At 40.5% G+C, this 17,723-nt stretch overlaps 1 protein-coding gene and 1 non-coding gene across 4 annotated transcripts in view; both read right to left on the reverse strand.

Moving 5' to 3' along the window:
• LUZP2 (leucine zipper protein 2) overlaps positions 1-17,723 on the reverse strand; it is a 356,281-nt gene that overhangs the window by 327,861 nt on the left and 10,697 nt on the right. The gene's annotated exons all lie outside the window — the stretch shown is intronic.
• On the reverse strand, positions 14,723-14,858 carry LOC119944366. Its single transcript, XR_005455852.1, has one exon. It is a non-coding gene; the product is annotated as a small nucleolar RNA SNORA7 (small nucleolar RNA).

A 17,723-nucleotide genomic window follows, 5' to 3' on the forward strand; every position in this document is an offset into this window, starting at 1 on the left:
TGATGAGTATTCTAACTAGAATTTTGCAGGCACTGGAGAGGAGAGATTTCAAATTATTTTCTACAGTCAGCTATTTCATCTCCTTCACCTTTGGTTCTCATCAACCTTTGTGTCCAATCACTTGTCTCTGATATTTCTTCAAGCAATTAGTATGGCAAATTGTAGTTTTCAGTAAGTCTTTCATTTTGATAGAATAAGGTTTACAGCCTATCGATGATGCACTGATTCCTTTATTAAAGCAGTACTTTGGACATTGGAAACATTAGGCCACAACTTTGACCTTGACTTTTGACCCCAGAATCATTGTCACAAATAAAACCGTGCTGTTGTTTTCTAATATTGCCCATGACTTTAATGACTATTCTATAGACTATGGATCATAGGAACCCATTTGCTGGTTTTATTGATAATGACAGATAGGGCTTCTTTCACTAATGGGGTAGCTTTGATGTTGTTATGAAGCTTTTTTAGAATTCTATATTATCCAAGAGTCTACAATATTGACTCTCTCTAATAAATGAACGCTGATTGAACACTTTTAATAGTCTGAACTAAGAGATTGTCATTACAAAGAAAAAGCTTGTAGGGGCCATCAGAGATAGATAAAAGAGTATCATTACTTTGTTGTTTTTCAGTGTTTACTGCTTTGGATATAATGATTTTCTAAATATATCTACGTAGTTGTTTAAAACTGGCTATATGTAATAGCAAAACTGAAATGAAATCTCTTTTGAAGTCTCAAAGATGATAAGCCATTTATCTAAAATAGGCTATACTTTGAAAATATTTTTATTATGATGCCTATAATGAGAATTAACAAAGAGTACTACCTGAATTTAAGAGCCCTGGCAATTATCTCTAGCAAAAATACATAAATAATATAGTGTGTTTATGTGTACCCCTCACTTCTAAATACGTACTAAACATCATTCTTAGTTTACATTTCATTCTCATGTTGTCCAATACTATGATGCTCTAAGCAATTTACATTTTTTTCTATGCAAAATCTGGTTCATACTCTCAATGATCTATCTTCTTTTCAATGAATATTGAAATTTAGAGCAGTCTTCCACAGCAGCTTGATAAAAAATGTGGTTTTGACAATAGGCTCATAAAAGTTTAAGAATTTCCATGTTGAAATGCATACCTTTAGAGAGAGTTTTTAAAGTGCACACTGCAAAATGATATTTTTGTCATTTTCTACAAAAATATCAGACAGGCAGAAAGACTGTGTTTTTCTTTACCATGGCATAGCTTCTATTGTCATAATATTCCTCTCAGAATTTAACGTTTATTCTGAAATACCATCTACTCCACCTTTTAGAAACATTCTAAACATTCTATATTTCCAGATATTTACCTATTCAAAGCAGGCCACTTTGGAGTATCTGGTTTGTTTTGATTTTTCTGAAATTGTCCCACATTTCCATTTGAAGCAGAGATAGATGTGTCACCATAGGAAAAGGTGAAATTGGACTTCAGTTTAATATATCTTTGTGCAAAAATATTTTAAACAAGATGGTGTTTCTGGAGTATTTGAGCTTCAGTCACTCTCTGGAATTCTAGAATTGTACCATTTTCAAAAAAGGGTGATTGCTTAGTCCAGGAAGGGTACCATCTGTTCTGGAATATAAAGCAGCTGTTATCTCCCTGTGATTTGCTTCACTGGAACCAGATTATTACATTAACATTCTAAATATTTCTTGTTAATTAAACAAACTTTTGGGCATTTCTAATATAGTTCAATCATACCTCTGCAAAAGGGCAAAGAAAATAACATCAAATCTAAGAAGCAAGGACAATGTATTTCATTAAAATCAATTGCAGTCATCTTTTAGCTTTCCTGATCTCTAATACAATTTTTTATTGATTAAAATAAAAAAAAATGATTTTTTACCTTGGAATCATTTTATTCTATTTGTTGATTCATATCTTATTGCATTCATGCAGAAAATTCTGCTTTTCAAAAGGTTACACGAATAATAATGCTCATTTTTAAAAACTAAAAAGCGAAAGAAATAGATTTATATATTAAATATTCACTGTTTTATATCAATGTGAAATGTATGCTCTCCTCTGCAGTCTAGCACGCTGAAAACAGAGCAGGCAGTGAGAAAATTTGATTAGAGCACTTCAATCTTCACCAACAGGATTTAAAATGCTTTTAACTCCAGGCCTAGTCAAACTAAATTATTTGGTCATGTAAAAGAAATAAAATAAATCCACAAGGACTCACCAAGATGAAATTGTGAGACATTTTCATCCCTCACTTTTAAAGATTGACCAACTTTATTTGCTACTACTTCCAACAAGTCTCTCTTTTCCATTTCTGTTATTAATCAATCAATCGTATTTATTGAGCGCTTACTATGTGCAGAGCACTGTACTAAGCGCTTGAGAAGTACAAATTGGCATCACATAGAGACAGTCCCTACCCAACAGTGGGCTCACAGTCTAAAAGGGGGAGACAGAGAACAGAACCAAACATACCAACAAAATAAAATAAGTAGGATAGAAATGTACAAGTAAAATAAATAAATAAATAAATAAACAGAGTAATAAATATGTACAACCATATATACATATATACAGGTGCTGTGGGGAAGGGAAGGAGGTAAGACGGGGGGATGGAGAGGGGGACGAGGGGGAGAGGAAAGAAGGGGCTCAGTCTGGGAAGGCCTCCTGGAGGAGGTGAGCTCTCAGCAGGGCCTTGAAGGGAGGAAGAGAGCTGGCTTGGCGGATGGGCAGAGGGAGGGCATTCCAGGCCCGGGGGATGACGTGGGCCGGGGGTCGATGGCGGGACAGGCGAGAGCGAGGTACGGTGAGGAGATTAGTGGTGGAGGAGCGGAGGGTGCGGGCTGGGCAGTAGAAGGAGAGAAGGGAGGTGAGGTAGGAGGGGGCGAGGTGATGGAGAGCCTTGAAGCCCAGGGTGAGGAGTTTCTGCTTGATGCGCAGATTGATCGGTAGCCATTGGAGGTTTTTGAGGAGGGGAGTAATATGTCCAGAGCGTTTCTGGACAAAGATAATCCGGGCAGCAGCATGAAGTATGGATTGAAGTGGAGAGAGACACGAGGATGGGAGATCAGAGAGAAGGCTAGTGCAGTAGTCCAGACGGGATAGGATGAGAGCTTGAATGAGCAGGGTAGCAGTTTGGATGGAGAGGAAAGGGCGGATCTTGGCAATGTTGCGGAGCTGAGACCGGCAGGTTTTGGTGACGGCTTGGATGTGAGGGGTGAATGAGAGAGCGGAGTCGAGGATGACACCGAGGTTGCGGGCTTGTGAGACGGGAAGGATGGTAGTGCCGTCAACAGAAATGGGAAAGTTAGGGAGAGGACAAGGTTTGGGAGGGAAGACAAGGAGCTCAGTCTTCGACATGTTGAGCTTTAGGTGGCGGGCGGACATCCAGATGGAGATGTCCTGAAGGCAGGAGGAGATGCGAGCCTGGAGGGAGGGGGAGAGAGCAGGGGCAGAGATGGAGATCTGGGTGTCATCAGCGTAGAGATGATAGTTGAAGCCGTGGGAGCGAATGAGGCCACCAAGGGAGTGAGTGTAGATTGAGAACAGAAGGGGACCAAGCACTGAACCTTGGGGAACCCCCACAGTAAGAGGATGGGAGGGGGAGGAGGAGCCTGCAAAAGAGACTGAGAAAGAACGACCGGAGAGATAAGAGGAGAACCAGGAGAGGACGGAGTCAGTGAAGCCAAGGTCAGATAACGTGTTGAGGAGAAGGGGGTGGTCCACAGTGTCAAAGGCAGCTGAGAGGTCGAGGAGGATTAAGACAGAGTATGAGCCGTTGGATTTGGCAAGCAGGAGGTCATTGGTGACCTTTGAGAGCGTTACTGATTGGCAAAATGGGCACTGCTAGACAGAAATAGGAAAAGAAGGAATGACTAGTTTTTTTTTCCTCTTTAAGACTACTATAATTTAGGGCTGATATAATCTACATTTTTTTTCTAAACTTTTACACTATTTGTTTATTTTACATCATAAAATCATCTATAAAGTCCAAAATCACCAAGACTCATGCAATTGGTAACTTGCTTATTTTATTTTAGAATTTGCCCAGATCAACTCAAAATTCATTAGTGATACCCATTTGAACAATCAGGGTTAATCAAATATACATTGCTTTTCCCCCATTTTAGGTTATAACAGTTCTTTTCCCAAATGTTTACTCTTGGCTCTGCACTAGTGAATTTCTGAGTAGACAGCCCCTTTTGCAGTAAGGCCTAATACATTTTTCTATGCTAACTCAATTAGCAATAACGCCATTGAATTTTGACAGCTGTTCTTTCTCTGGATTTCCTTCTTTAGACAGCATACAGGCTGATCTCTCAAATCCTCCTATCCAAGTTCTCCAAATTTAAAGATCCCAGAAAAATTTGATATACTACTTTCTTCCTCTTTGGGTAAACGTAAACATCAATCTTGTGAGTTTGAAGAAGAATGAAAACAGTTCAAATGCTTTCCAACCCTATCATTAGAGGGTTATTCAGAATTTAAGCAATTTTTATTGCTTAGAAATTTGCCTTTATTTCTTAAGGCAAAAATGTTGCCCAGTTTTCAATAATAATAATAATGATGGCATTTATTAAGCGCTTACTATGTGCAAAGCACTGTTCTAAGCACTGGGGAGATTACAAGGTGATCAGGTTGTCCCACGGGGGGCTCACTGTCTTAATCCTCATTTTACAGATGAGGGAACTGAGGCACAGAGAAGTTAAGTGACATGCCCAAAGTCACACAGCTGACAATTGGCAGAGCCGGAATTTGAACCCATGACCTCTGACTCCATAACCCATGATCTTTCTACTGAGCCATGCTGCTTCTCTACTTCTTTTAGTTGAAGTAATGTACCCAGCTGGTGCAACAATTGAAAACTGGATGGTATATTTGGTCTTTTAGATGATAACTGTAAATAGAGTCACACAAAAGTCACAATAATGAAGAATGAACTTTCAATAAACATACAGTGCTCTGCACACAGTCAGAGCTCAATAAAAACGATTGATTGACATTTGATGATGATGGTATTTATTAAGCGCTTACTATGTGCAAAGCACTGTTCTAAGCGCTGGGGACGTTACAAGGTGATCAGGTTGTCCCACGGTGGGCTCACAGTCTTCATCCCCATTTTACAGTTGAGGTAACTGAGGCCCAGAGAAGTTAAGTGACTTGCCCAAAGTCACACAGCTGACAGTTGGCAGAGCTGGGATTTGAACCCATGTCCTCTGACTCCAAAGCCCAGGCTCTTTCCACTGAGCCACGCTGCTTCTCTAATTTTTTAACTCAGCATTCAGATTATACCTAATTTTCATTTTCCCAGGGATTATACTAGGACTTTCCCTGGTACAATTTTGATATGCCAAGCTAAAGGACTACACTTCTTGTGCTTTCGGTTCTTCAGAGATTGGGCGCAGCCTTCCTTGGACATATGCAGACCTGTGGTGTACACCCACTGTTGGGTAGGGACCGTCTCTATATGTTGCCATCTTGTACTTCCCAAGCGCTTAGTACAGTGCTCTGCACACAGTAAGCGCTCAATAAATACGATTGATTGATTGATTACACTGATAAATATTGAAGAAAAGTCAGCTGGCTTCGAACAGTAAAACAGCATGAACTTTAAAGAACATGGCCTACTGGAAAGAGCACTGAAGTCAGAGAACCTGGATTCTAATCTTGGCTATGGCACTTGCCCGCTGTTTGACTAAACGTGTCAATTAATTTCTCTTTGCCTCAGTTTCCTCATCTATAAAATGGAGATGAAATATCTGTTTTTCCTCCTACTTAAACTGCGAGCCCCATGTCGGCCAGGGCTCTGTCCAACCTGATCTTAGTGCTTAGTACCGTGCTTGGAAAATAGTAAGCACTTAATAAACCCAAATAAACAGGGAAGCAGTGTGGCTCAGTTGAAAGAACATGGGTTTGGGAGTCAGAGGTCATGGGTTCTAATCCTGGCTCCACCGCTTGTCAGCTGTGTGACTTTGGGCAAGTCACTGAACTTCTCTGTGCCTCAGTTACCTCATCTGTAAAATGGGGATTAAAACTGTGAGCCCCACGTGGGACAACCTGATCACCTTGTATCTTCCCCAGCGCTTAGAACAGTGCTTTGTGCATATTAAGCGCTTAACAAATGCCATTCTTATCATTACCTCAATTATCAATCAATCATATTTATTGAGTACTTACTGTATGCAGGGCACTATACTAAACATTTGGGAGAGTACTGTTAGACTGTACTTTCCCAAGTGCTTAGTACAGTGCTCTGCACAGAGTAAGTGCTCAATACATACAATTGATTGATTACAACACAACAATATAACAGACACATTCACTGCCCACAATGAGCTTACAGTCTAGAGGAGTGGAATGATTATTATTATTATTACCTTGTAACCTCCCCAATGCTTAGAACAGTGCTTTGCACATGGTAAGTGCTTAATAATTGCCATCATTATTATTATGATTATGATGGGACCCATCCCACCTCCAGCAGAGCAGCTTTCAATGCCACTTGGAAACAGCCTCCTCCCTCACAGCTCCCAGAATCAATGATGCTTCTGCTGCTGGCTCTCTGCTGCCTTTGGTCCAGTGTCACTGCCCAAGGAACAGACCCAGAGGAACTTGGAGAGGGATAGATTAATTTTCCAAAGAGGTGTGTGAACTCCTTAGCAGTTGGAGTTCTGCTCATTTGACCTGTCTGTGGGCATTACAGGATCCTATCCCCCTGAGAGGGCTCCAGGGGCTCTTTTGGGGCTCCAGAGAACCTGCCCCTAAAAAGTGATGGTGATACGCCCAGTCGGCAGGAAGCGGGTCTGACTTCCTGCAACTCTGGCTGGGCCTGGGCCTGTATATATGTTTGTACATATTTATTACTCTATTTATTTATTTATTTATTTTACTTGTACATATCTATCCTATTTATTTTATTTCGTTAGTATGTTTGGTTTTGTTCTCTGTCTCCCCCTTTTAGACTGTGAGCCCACTAGTGGGTAGGGACTGTCTCTATATGTTGCCGATTTGTACTTCCCAAGCGCTTAGTCCAGTGCTCTGCACATAGTAAGCGCTCAATAAATACGATTGATGATGATGATGGGAGCTGGAAATTGACCAGATGCACCGGCGCAGAAGGGACTGAGGAACAGCCCCACTGACCAATGCCAATGGCAATAACACTTGCTTTGCTGGGGGCACAGAAGAGCCCACTTACTTCATTGGGGGTACACAGACCCTGGAAGACCCTGGGGTCTGGCCCCTTAGACAACTTGCCCCATCTTAACTTGGCTTCTAGACAAGCAGCGTGGCTCAGTGGAAAGCACACGGGCTTGGGAATCACAGGTCATGGGTCTAATCCCGGCTCCGCCACATGTCTGCTGTGTGACCTTGGGCAAATCACTTAACTTCTCTGAGCCTCAGTTACCTCATCTGTAACATGGGGATTAAGACTGTGAGCACCCCGTGGGACAACTTGATCGCCTTGTAACCTCCCCAGCGCTTAGAAGTAGCAGCGTGGCTCAGTGGAAAGAGCCTGGGCTTTAGAGTCAGGGGTCATGGGTCCGAATCCTGGTGCTGCCACTTGTCAGCTGTGTGACTTTGGGCAACTCACTTCACTTCTCTGTGCCTCAGTTACCTCATCTGTAAAATGGGGATTAAGACTGTGAGCCCCCCGTGAGACAACCTGATCACCTTGTAACCTCCCCAGCACTTAGAACAGTGCTTTGCACATAGTAAGTGCTTAATAAATGCCATTATTATTATTATTATCATTATTAGAACAGTGCTTTGCACATAGTAAGCACTTAACAAATGCCATCATCATCATCATCATTCTTTAATCAGTTTGGGAAATATCATTAGGTTTTTCGGGTTGCCAGTCTTATCTCTTACAACAAAATATATCAAGTACAAAACAAATGAATCCAAAATGACTAGTAGCCCAGGATAACTCATTTTGGAAGGAGGCTGCTGGCGTTTCCGTCACTAAGCATTCTTTCTGACTTCTAAGGCGAGATAACCAACATCAGAGAGCAGTCATCAATCCATGGAGGAGCTTTATTTGGTCTCTAAAATGGGTAGGTTTTATGATAAACCATTTGTTTGTCCAGTCTTAATTATTTTGGTTAGGGATGGAAAGAGAGCCAGCCTCCCAGTATCACTCTTTCTGGCCAGCTAATTGTAACTAGATTTGATCATCTTTCCAGCCTTTCCAAGGTGTTTATTAATTCATATCATTTATATATCATTATACATATCCTCTATATAGTCCCTTGGACAACTAGAGAATAACTTTCTAACGTCCAGACAGCAATGCTAAATTGCAATGTGTTGCCTGGGCCCAAAATTAATGTTCTAATAACTTTGGGCTACTTCATATTATATTTTAGAATATACCTTCGACTACTTGAGAAAGGAATTAAAAGGAAGACAAAAGCTACCCAATTTTACTGTAAATACAGGGATAACACAGCGGGCATCCTTCTGTGACATTTCAGAGAACCATCCTAAGTACAACAGGGAAATCAGGCTAGTGGTATAAATGATACTAACCAAATGGATGGGAAATATTGTTGCAACAAGCTTCACTTCTTGGTGTCACATATAAAATTAGTCTCATTTCAAGACTTTTATTCTATATTAATTCATTCAATTGCATTTACTGAGCGCTTACTGTGTGGAGAGCATGAAAAAAGTGTTATATTTGAAAAAAAAAGTATGAAAACACATATAACTATCACAAATGTGTGTCCAAATCATTCTTTCCTAGTAAATCCAACTTTAGGTAACTTATTTTTTGCCAAATGTAATGTGGTCCTTGTAACTGGAAAACATTTACAGAATCTCCATCATTTGTATTGAATATTACTTAATGCCAATTAAATTCACGTTTAAAATCACAGTTTTATCATTCTCATGGAATTATGAAGAAAGATTGCAAAATGTTTACAGTATTGGGAAAATGTTGATACTTATCCAAACTATCGACTTCTTTGACACCTAGGAACACTCTTCAGGCCCATCACCACAGTAATCCCTTGAGATGATTTTTTTAAAATTTTATTTTCATTGCCATCATTGTGCACCATGAAAACCTCATCAACTCACTTTAAAAATTGGCTACTGTTGTAAAAAGGAAATATGAGGCAATGGCTGATTCCTTGAGACAGCTCTGAACCACTGAATTAAACATCCAATTCTAGACTGTACGTATAGAGTAAACAATCCACTTAATCTGATACGATTCTGGGTGCATTTTTCTAAAACTGGATTAGTATTCTTTTGGTATGTGTCAAGTGCTTACTATTTTCCAAGCACTACATTAAGCACTAGGGTGGATATAAGTTAATCAGGTTAGAACCAGGTCGTAGCCAAAATGGGAGGATTCTAATTTGAATTCCATTGGCAAGACAAAATTAATGATAAAAATAATTATGGTATTTATTAAGTGTTTACTATGTGCCAAGCACTGATCTAAGCACTGAGGTAAATCCAGGGTAATCAGATTGTCCCACGTGGGGCTCACAGACTCAATCCCCATTTTACAGATGAGGTAAGAGGCACAGTCCTTAGTACAGTGCTCTGCACAGAGTAAGTGCTCAATACATACAATTGATTGATTACAACACAACAATATAACAGTCAAGTGACTTGCCCAAGGTCACACAGTAGACAAGTGGCGAAACTAGGATTAGAACCCATGACCTCTGATTCCCAAGCCTGTGCTCTTCCCACTAGGCCATGCTGCTCCTCTTGAGCAGGATGGATGGATACCTACCATACTCTTGGAAAAATAGCCCAAATATTGGTTGCAGAAAGGTGGGTAGGAGCAAGAAATGTACCTCCTTATGGCAAGAGAAAGGGCTCCTAAATATATATGAACAAAATATATTTTTCATGTTATTTTTTAAAGCACTTACTATATGCTAGCCACTGGATTTAAGCGCTGGATTAGATACATGATCAGGTTGGACACAATCCATATTCCACATGGGACTCCCAGTCTTAATCCCCATTTTAAAGATGAGGTAACCAAAGCACAAAGAAGTGAAGTGACTTTTCCAAGGTCATACAGCAGATAAGTGGCAGAGCCAGGATTAGAATGCAGGTCCTTCTGACTCTCTGTCCACTAGATTTTTCTCCAGGAAATTTGCTCTTCAATTTCAGTACGATAATAAACAAAGATCGAGATCATGGATTAAAGGACACAGAACTTAATATACTTTTCCTAAACTCTCTGATCCTCACCCTAAACTTCTCCCAGACATTCTTGGAGCTTCTGAACGTAAAATGTTCAGTCAGTGAAGGAGGGAAAGATGGGGCCTATGGCTGATAGGGTTAAAGAGGACTTAAAAACTAGTTCAACTAAAATATTCTCTAAAGGCAAGTCCTGCCCTTCCTAGATATTTCTGAGCTGCTAGAGGAACTTTATTTGAGTTCATTGCTATTAATTAATTGACCCATGTACAGTCAATACTGAAATACCTAGGCAATTTAAGCAATTCAGCTTATGGTAAATTGAAGCACTGGGCAGCAGTAACAGCTGTCCTTATGGAGTTCCAGCTGAGAAGTATAGGCAAAGCACAGGGGAAGGGTTGCTGTACAAATCAGAGCTTTGGAAAGCAAAAATTAGTTTGTTAGCATTGAAGGGATTGTTCACCGAGAGGCCCTCTGTATACGGAGACATATTTCTGTGAGGGCTAGAACCCTTCTACGGGATCTTTATGGACACAAAGAAGCAATGTGTCTTAGTAGAAAGAGCACGGAGCTGGGAGTCACAGGACCTGCATTCTAATCCCAACTCTGCCACTTGCGTGCATTTTGACCTTGGGCAAATCACTTGATTCTCTGGTCCTCTGTTTCCTCATCTGTAAAATGGGGATTAAATATCTGTTCTCTCTCCTACTTATTCTGTGAGCTTTTGTGAAACAGGGACTATGTCTGAACTAGTAAACTTACATTTTACCCCGAGATTAGTACAGTCCATGCCACATAATAAGCGCTTAAACAGAATCCAACAGATACAATACATACACATAGATGGGGCCTTCTATGAATTCACAGAAATTGTCATGTGCACAGAAAGAGGTAAAAAGTTTGCAGGCACCTGAGGGGAACTTCCGGTATGGAGCCTAGTAGTGATGTTCTTCCACATCCAAGATGCGAGACACTTGAAGAATCCCCTAGTCCTGGCCCACGAGCTTATCTCCGTGAGAAAATGAACCTTTATTGGCTTTCTCTCTCAAACTTTACCTTGCTTGTCTACTATAACCAAATCTGCACACTCCGCTCCTCTAATGCCAACCTACTCTCTATCTCATCTACCTCATCGCCAAACCCTTGTCCACGTTGACATCCTGGAACTTCCACCCCCTTCATATCCTACAATCTCCACCTTCAAAACCATCTTAAAAATCACATCTCTTTCAAGAGGACTTCCCTGACTAAGCCCTCATATTCCCTACCCACCTTTCCCCCATGTCATCTATGCAACTTGGCTGTGTACAATTTAAGCACTTTGATACTCACTCCTGTCTAAGAGCACTTATGGGCACACACTTACCCTGTACTATTTCCCCTATTTGTAATTTATTTTGCTTTCTTGTCCTGTAAAGTGTAAGCTCCTTGTCGGCAGGGATTGTTTCTACCAATTCTAGTATACTGTACTTTTCCAAGCAATAAGCAAAGTGCTCTGCATGCAATAAATGCCACTGATTCACTGATTGAACTATGCTGAGTGAAAAATAAGCCCAGTATTAATCAGAATAGATTCAAAACCCCAATGGTTATGTGTATAATCACCAAAACAGTTGTTTCTGTGAGAGCTGCTTGCTTTTGAGAGGTTTCTGTAATATTGGGCAGGTTTTCCCAATCTGTAGTGTATTTTAATGTCTCTATACCACTAGGCTATAAGCTCCTTGAGGTCAGGAATCATTAATGCACTCTCCACTTAGTAATCCCTCAATAAATTACACTGAATCATTAATTAATATTAAGCTTTTTTTTAAGGCTCTCACCATGGTCAAGTTTGGAATGGGAAGTTTAATAAAAATTTGACCCTTTGTCCCGGCCATTCCCCAACATTCTCTAAAAGGACTTCTAGGTAGTTATGATGTACTCCCAAAGAGGAACCTTCTGGGCTTTTTTTCTGCACAGAGTCAAATATAAATGGCAAAACTAACAACCTACTGTATATTCATTGAAAATTATCCCAAGAGCAACAAATCCCCACAAAACTGATGAATCTTCCATCATCATCATCCTCTTCATTACCTGCTGCTTTTCCTTTCATCTGTAGAAAGTGCCCACACCTATAATATCAGCTCCTACATCAAGTCCTCCACAAGCAGGCTGCCATCCTTATGGATATTCAGGATTATGACAGTAAATTCTACTTTAGTTCTTTTATCTTCAGTGGAAAGTGTGTCAGTGTCGCCTTTCACTATCAGTTTAAGGAGGATTATGTTAGAGTTTTATGAAGCACTGACTGTTTTCTTTTAACAAATATTTTATGAAGCCAGAGATAGGGAAAGAAGTGGATAACTCAGTGGATAGGGACAAAATAGAGAAAGATCTAGGACTTAGGCAAAGAGAGGGAAATATGGCTAATCATGGGCTATTCCTAATTTGAAAAGATATCCCAAGGCTGAAGGGAAAGTCAAAAAATAGGAATTCTGACTGAATGATGGGAGGGGAATCCTCAGCTGCAGTAACAATGACACTGGTATACAATAGTGAAGAAGAGGAGATCTTTCCTTATCCTTCTTTTCTTCCACAGCAGCTGTTAGGTGATCGCTGCTGCCATTGCCAATGTCACTGCTGCTCTGGCCCTTCCAGCCTTATGGTATTTGTTTCACACTTTCTATTTGTCAAGCACTGCTCTAAGTGCTGCATTAGATACACAGTTTTCAAAGTAGGACACAGTCCTTCCTCCACATGGGGATCACAGTCTAAGTTAGAGGGAGAAAAATTTGATAGTCATTTTATTGATGAGCTGAGGCAGAGAGAAGTTAAGTGACTTACCCAAGGTCACACTGCAAACAATTGGCAGAACCAGGATTAGAACCCAGGTCCTCTTATTTCTAAACTTGTGTTCTTTCCACTAGGCCCTGCCGCATCTCATGAAGCAGCTTCTTTTGAAGAAACTTTTCTAGAGCCACCTTGAGTAGAAGCCACTTGTTTTAGGTCATACAGGAAACAAGAATATAGCTCTTAAGGGCAGAAAAGCCCTGATCATTCATTCATTCATTCAATCATATTTATTGAGCACTTACTGTGTTCGGAGCACTGTACTAAGTGCTTGGGAAGTACAAGTTGGCAACATATAGGGACAGTCTCTACCCAACAACGGGCTCACAGTCTAGAAGGGGGAGACAGACAACAAAACAAAACATGTGGTCAGGTATCAAGTCACCACAATGGAAGCTAGAATTGGGTGTATGCATCTGTTCTGACTGACATATGCAATCTGAAATGGAGGGATGAGGTTAGTCAGATATGTGGGGAGTGTAAGCTGCAAGTTAGTGAGTCACAGTCTGAGAGAGTGCATGCATCCTATTCTCCACATGGCCATTTAATATTTGAAATGAAAGACACCATAGTGAAGAATTCCTCCTTTCAGTTTCTCACCAGGAACTTTGCTCTGGTCAACTTCTCAAAGATTTAGCTATTAACACAGACCACTACATTTGTGTAAATTGAAGTATGAGATGGAATGATGTAATTTGGGAACTCAAAATCAGAGAGATCACAGAATGTGTTATGAAATCATTAGCTGAGCATGAGAGGTATGCTTAAACTTCCAGGTCACCTTCTGGTCATAGACAGGCAACATGATAGAAAGCTAGAGTCTCAAAATAAAATTGTTCTTTTGAAATCTATTGCCTGATTTACAGTTGTGTGAATGTTAACATGCAGGATTCTTCTTTCACATTCCCCTCTGGTACATGTAGGGAAAATATTAATTGTTCTGGTAAAAAATATTTTGAAAAATCTTAAACTGCAAAAATACCTTTTTTCTAAATATAAAAAAATGTCCATTAGAACACCATTTCTACACACATAAAAATGATGTGGTATTTCATTCATTCATAGGGCTGGAAGAAAATACAATGAAACTTGTTTAACCTTTCCTCCTCTCATTCCATTTCACTTCCAACTGCACGTAATGAAGAGGTGATTCGAGTGTGGGAGTTCAAGAGATGGTCTCAGAATGGGATTTGGGATTAAAATTTATTGATAAAAAATGGAAAACGATTCCTATCTTCAGTTTTTTTAATTGCTTAGGTCTTTCAAGTGTACTTCAATTCATAGTTTTTCTTTTCTTCTCAGCATTTTTGACCACAGTAACATATAGAACAAATCATATAGACAAACAGGTAAGTAAACATCAGAGAGATACAGGGCAATCGTCAATTCAGGAAAAGAGTATTTGTTTTCACGCTTCATCTAAACCAATGGTACCATTGAAGAAACTCATTATTTTAACCAAAATAAATGCTAAAAATCAGCCTGACTGTGAATTCACAACTTTCAAGCACTAAATGAAAACTACAAATGTTTATATTTTGGTTTGCTCGCTTTCTTAGTGCACTTACAGTCACCTATAAACTCATATTCACCTATGAACTTCTATCTGTACCCTTTAAGCCCTTGATATTCACCCCATCCTCAGGCACTTATGTGTGGGTCTTATGTCCCCGAATCATTTCCGAGGTGAGTTTTTACATGTAATAGATTGCCTTTCACTCACTAGACGCTGCCCAAGCTAGGAATGGAATGGATGCCTCTGCTCGACTCTTCCTCTTGTAGCTGAGACTGGTAGAGTACTGGAAACTCTCCAGGTACGACCCTGAGAGAGGTCACTTTTGTACATAACCGCAATTAATTTATTTTTATTAATGTCTGTCTTCCCCTCTAGATTGTAAGCTCCTTGTGGACAGAGAACACATCTACCAGCTCCAGTGTACTGTACACTACCAAGTACTTAGTACAGTGGTCTGCACATACTAAGTGTTCAATAAATACCTTTGATGGATTTATTCTTGTTATATTAAAATTAGAATATACTTTCTGCTCTTCATGTGGTTTCTGGATTTGATTTGTCTAGTTTGTTGAGAAATTAATGTGGAAAATTAGCTGGAATAGTTTCACAACTAATTTGTCTCCCTGCTCTAGTTAAGACCACAAGAAGGGCACTTTAGAAGCTTAATCCAAGCCAGCCCTTGACTCAGTGAGCTGGGAGGTGAACGGTTGTAAAGGTTTAGGGAGTAAGAATTAGGTCCCAGGTGACTTCTCGGTAGCGTGGCTTAGTGGAAAGAGCACGGGCTTGGGAGTCAGAGGACCTGGGTTCTAATCCCAAATCCACCACTTGTCTGCTGTGTGACCTTGGGCAAGTACTTAACTTCTCTGTGCCTCAGTTACCTCATCTATAAAATGGGATTAAGACTGTGAGCCCCATGTGGGACAACCTGATTACCTTGTATCTACCCCAGTGCTTAGAACAGTGCTTGGCACATAGTAAGCGCTTAACAGATACCATCATTATTTATTTAGTTATTAATTTAGGTGGTGAAGCAAAGTAAGATAATGGTGGTTCCTACTGGTTCTGTGTCTTGCCACGTCTTGGCACAAGTTGTATGGGACTAGATCTAAAGACTTTGAGGAGCAGGGAGTCTGGTTGGCATGTGAGGCTGAATCTTCTCTTCTGGGACAGCCATGGAGTTTAGGATCTCTGCTTACCCCAAGGCTTATTTCTACTTGCAGATCTAGGGCTGGTCTTGTCTTCCGTAGGGACCACCCTCCTACTCATGGAAATCCATGTGCCATTGCTCTAATCACTCATGGGGAATTAAACTCGGATGCATCAGGCTTGATTATGAGTTTTCTTCTGGACTGGGAAGATTCAACTCAAGATAAATCAGCTAGATTGTTCACTTAAGCAATTTCCCATTTCATTATATTTGCCCTTTCCATCTCTGAGAAAAGACTTATAGAATAGCGAGAGCATATACCATTTGATTCTACTACATTTTCAAGAAACTGCACAGTCAGTTTGGCGTGATCACAAGGTTAAAGTGACCTGATTTTCTCACGAACAAGGCAGGGTGGAGGAGGTGACCCAAGCTCTGTGAAGGGGAGAGAGGAAAGTTACAGAGAGAATACGAGAGAAAGAGTGTTATTGGAAGAGCCAGCAAAATAAAGGGAGAAGAAAATGGACAGATAAAATATTCAATTTGCAGTGCGAGCTATGTCCCTGAACATGGAGAATCCTGATGACAAGAAACAAGCTTTTTGAACTCTCTTGCCTTACCTAGGGCAGGGCATGGAAGGGGAATAGGAAGGAAACAGGCTGGCAACTTGTTTTCCTCATCCACATCAGGCCCTGTAGAACTTACCCTTGGAGAGAAGGGAAAATAGGAAGTAAAATTTTCCATGAAACTTCCTGGAGACTACTCTGGGCTATAACGTCCACTACAGCTTTCTACTTTCTCAGCCACCAAGCAAACGAAACTCTGACCCCTTACTGGAGTGGCCACCTCACAGTCCCACACAATCCCAATAAATTGCTCACTTCCTGGAAAGAGCCCGGGCTTTGGAGTCAGAGGTCAGGGGTTCAAATCCCAGCTCCGCCAATTGTCAGCTGTGTGACTTTGGGCAAGTCACTTCACTTCTCTGGGCCTCAGTTCCCTCATCTGTAAATAGGGATGAAGACTGTGAGCCCCCCGCGGGACAACCTGATCACCTTGTAACCTCCCCAGTGCTTAGAACAGTGCTTTGCACATAGTAAGCACTTAATAAATGCCATTATTATTATTATTATTATTATTACTGGTGAACTGGCTCTCTCCTCAGTGGCCTCATCCCACCCCTGAATATGAAATGATCAGATTTATCAAACAGTACAAGCCCAAAGTTCAGGGCAGTAGCAGAGGGAACAAGACAATGTTCAAAAGAAGGAAGATTCCCACTAGTTTGGGACTATTTAGTCACCTTTTGTATCGGGCTAATGTTAAGGTAAATGCCCATAAACCACCCTTGGATTCTCAGTTAGCATCTTTGTTTAGCCTGAGTACATGATTGCTTACATTTAGGTATGAGACCACCTTTCCAGATTTGTACACCTTCTTCTCTAAGTATCTGGGAGAATGTGAGAGGGGAAACATCTAATGAAAGTCTCTCAACATTCAAATTAGCATAATTCAGTCTTTACCCATTACACCCACCTGTGAGATACTCTAGATAATGAATGTAATAATACGAATGAATGCAGAAGAAAAACATTGTCCTGTAGAATTTGCAGCTCTTCAAAATTGAACTGCTGGGAAATGGCAACAATTTCTTGCCTTCGTTTCTCATTTGCAGTTGAACACATATTTTGTCTTACTGTGTCAGGAGGAACAAGGCTTTTGCCCTCAATAATGAATCTAAACTTCCCTCAAGGACATCTTCTTTCCACAACCTTGTGATTTCAAATTTTTATACACTTTCTTGTTTCTTCTACATTTCAGTGAAGCCTCACCTCTTTGTGCCCACTGCTCTAGGTGAACTTAAACCAAGAGCAGGAATAAATTCTTTCAAACATTCACAAAAGGAAAAGGCTAGAACCTTCCAATTTTTATCTTGGCCCCTTCCTTCTACAGAGCACTGTGTATACCTGACGGACATCAGCATGTTTACTCAGGCTTCTCTCCTATCCAAGTACTCTGGAGGTTAGGAATAAGGTC

The sequence above is a fragment of the Tachyglossus aculeatus genome, chromosome 22, assembly GCF_015852505.1.
Source record: "Tachyglossus aculeatus isolate mTacAcu1 chromosome 22, mTacAcu1.pri, whole genome shotgun sequence".
NCBI classification, from domain to species: domain Eukaryota; kingdom Metazoa; phylum Chordata; class Mammalia; order Monotremata; family Tachyglossidae; genus Tachyglossus; species Tachyglossus aculeatus.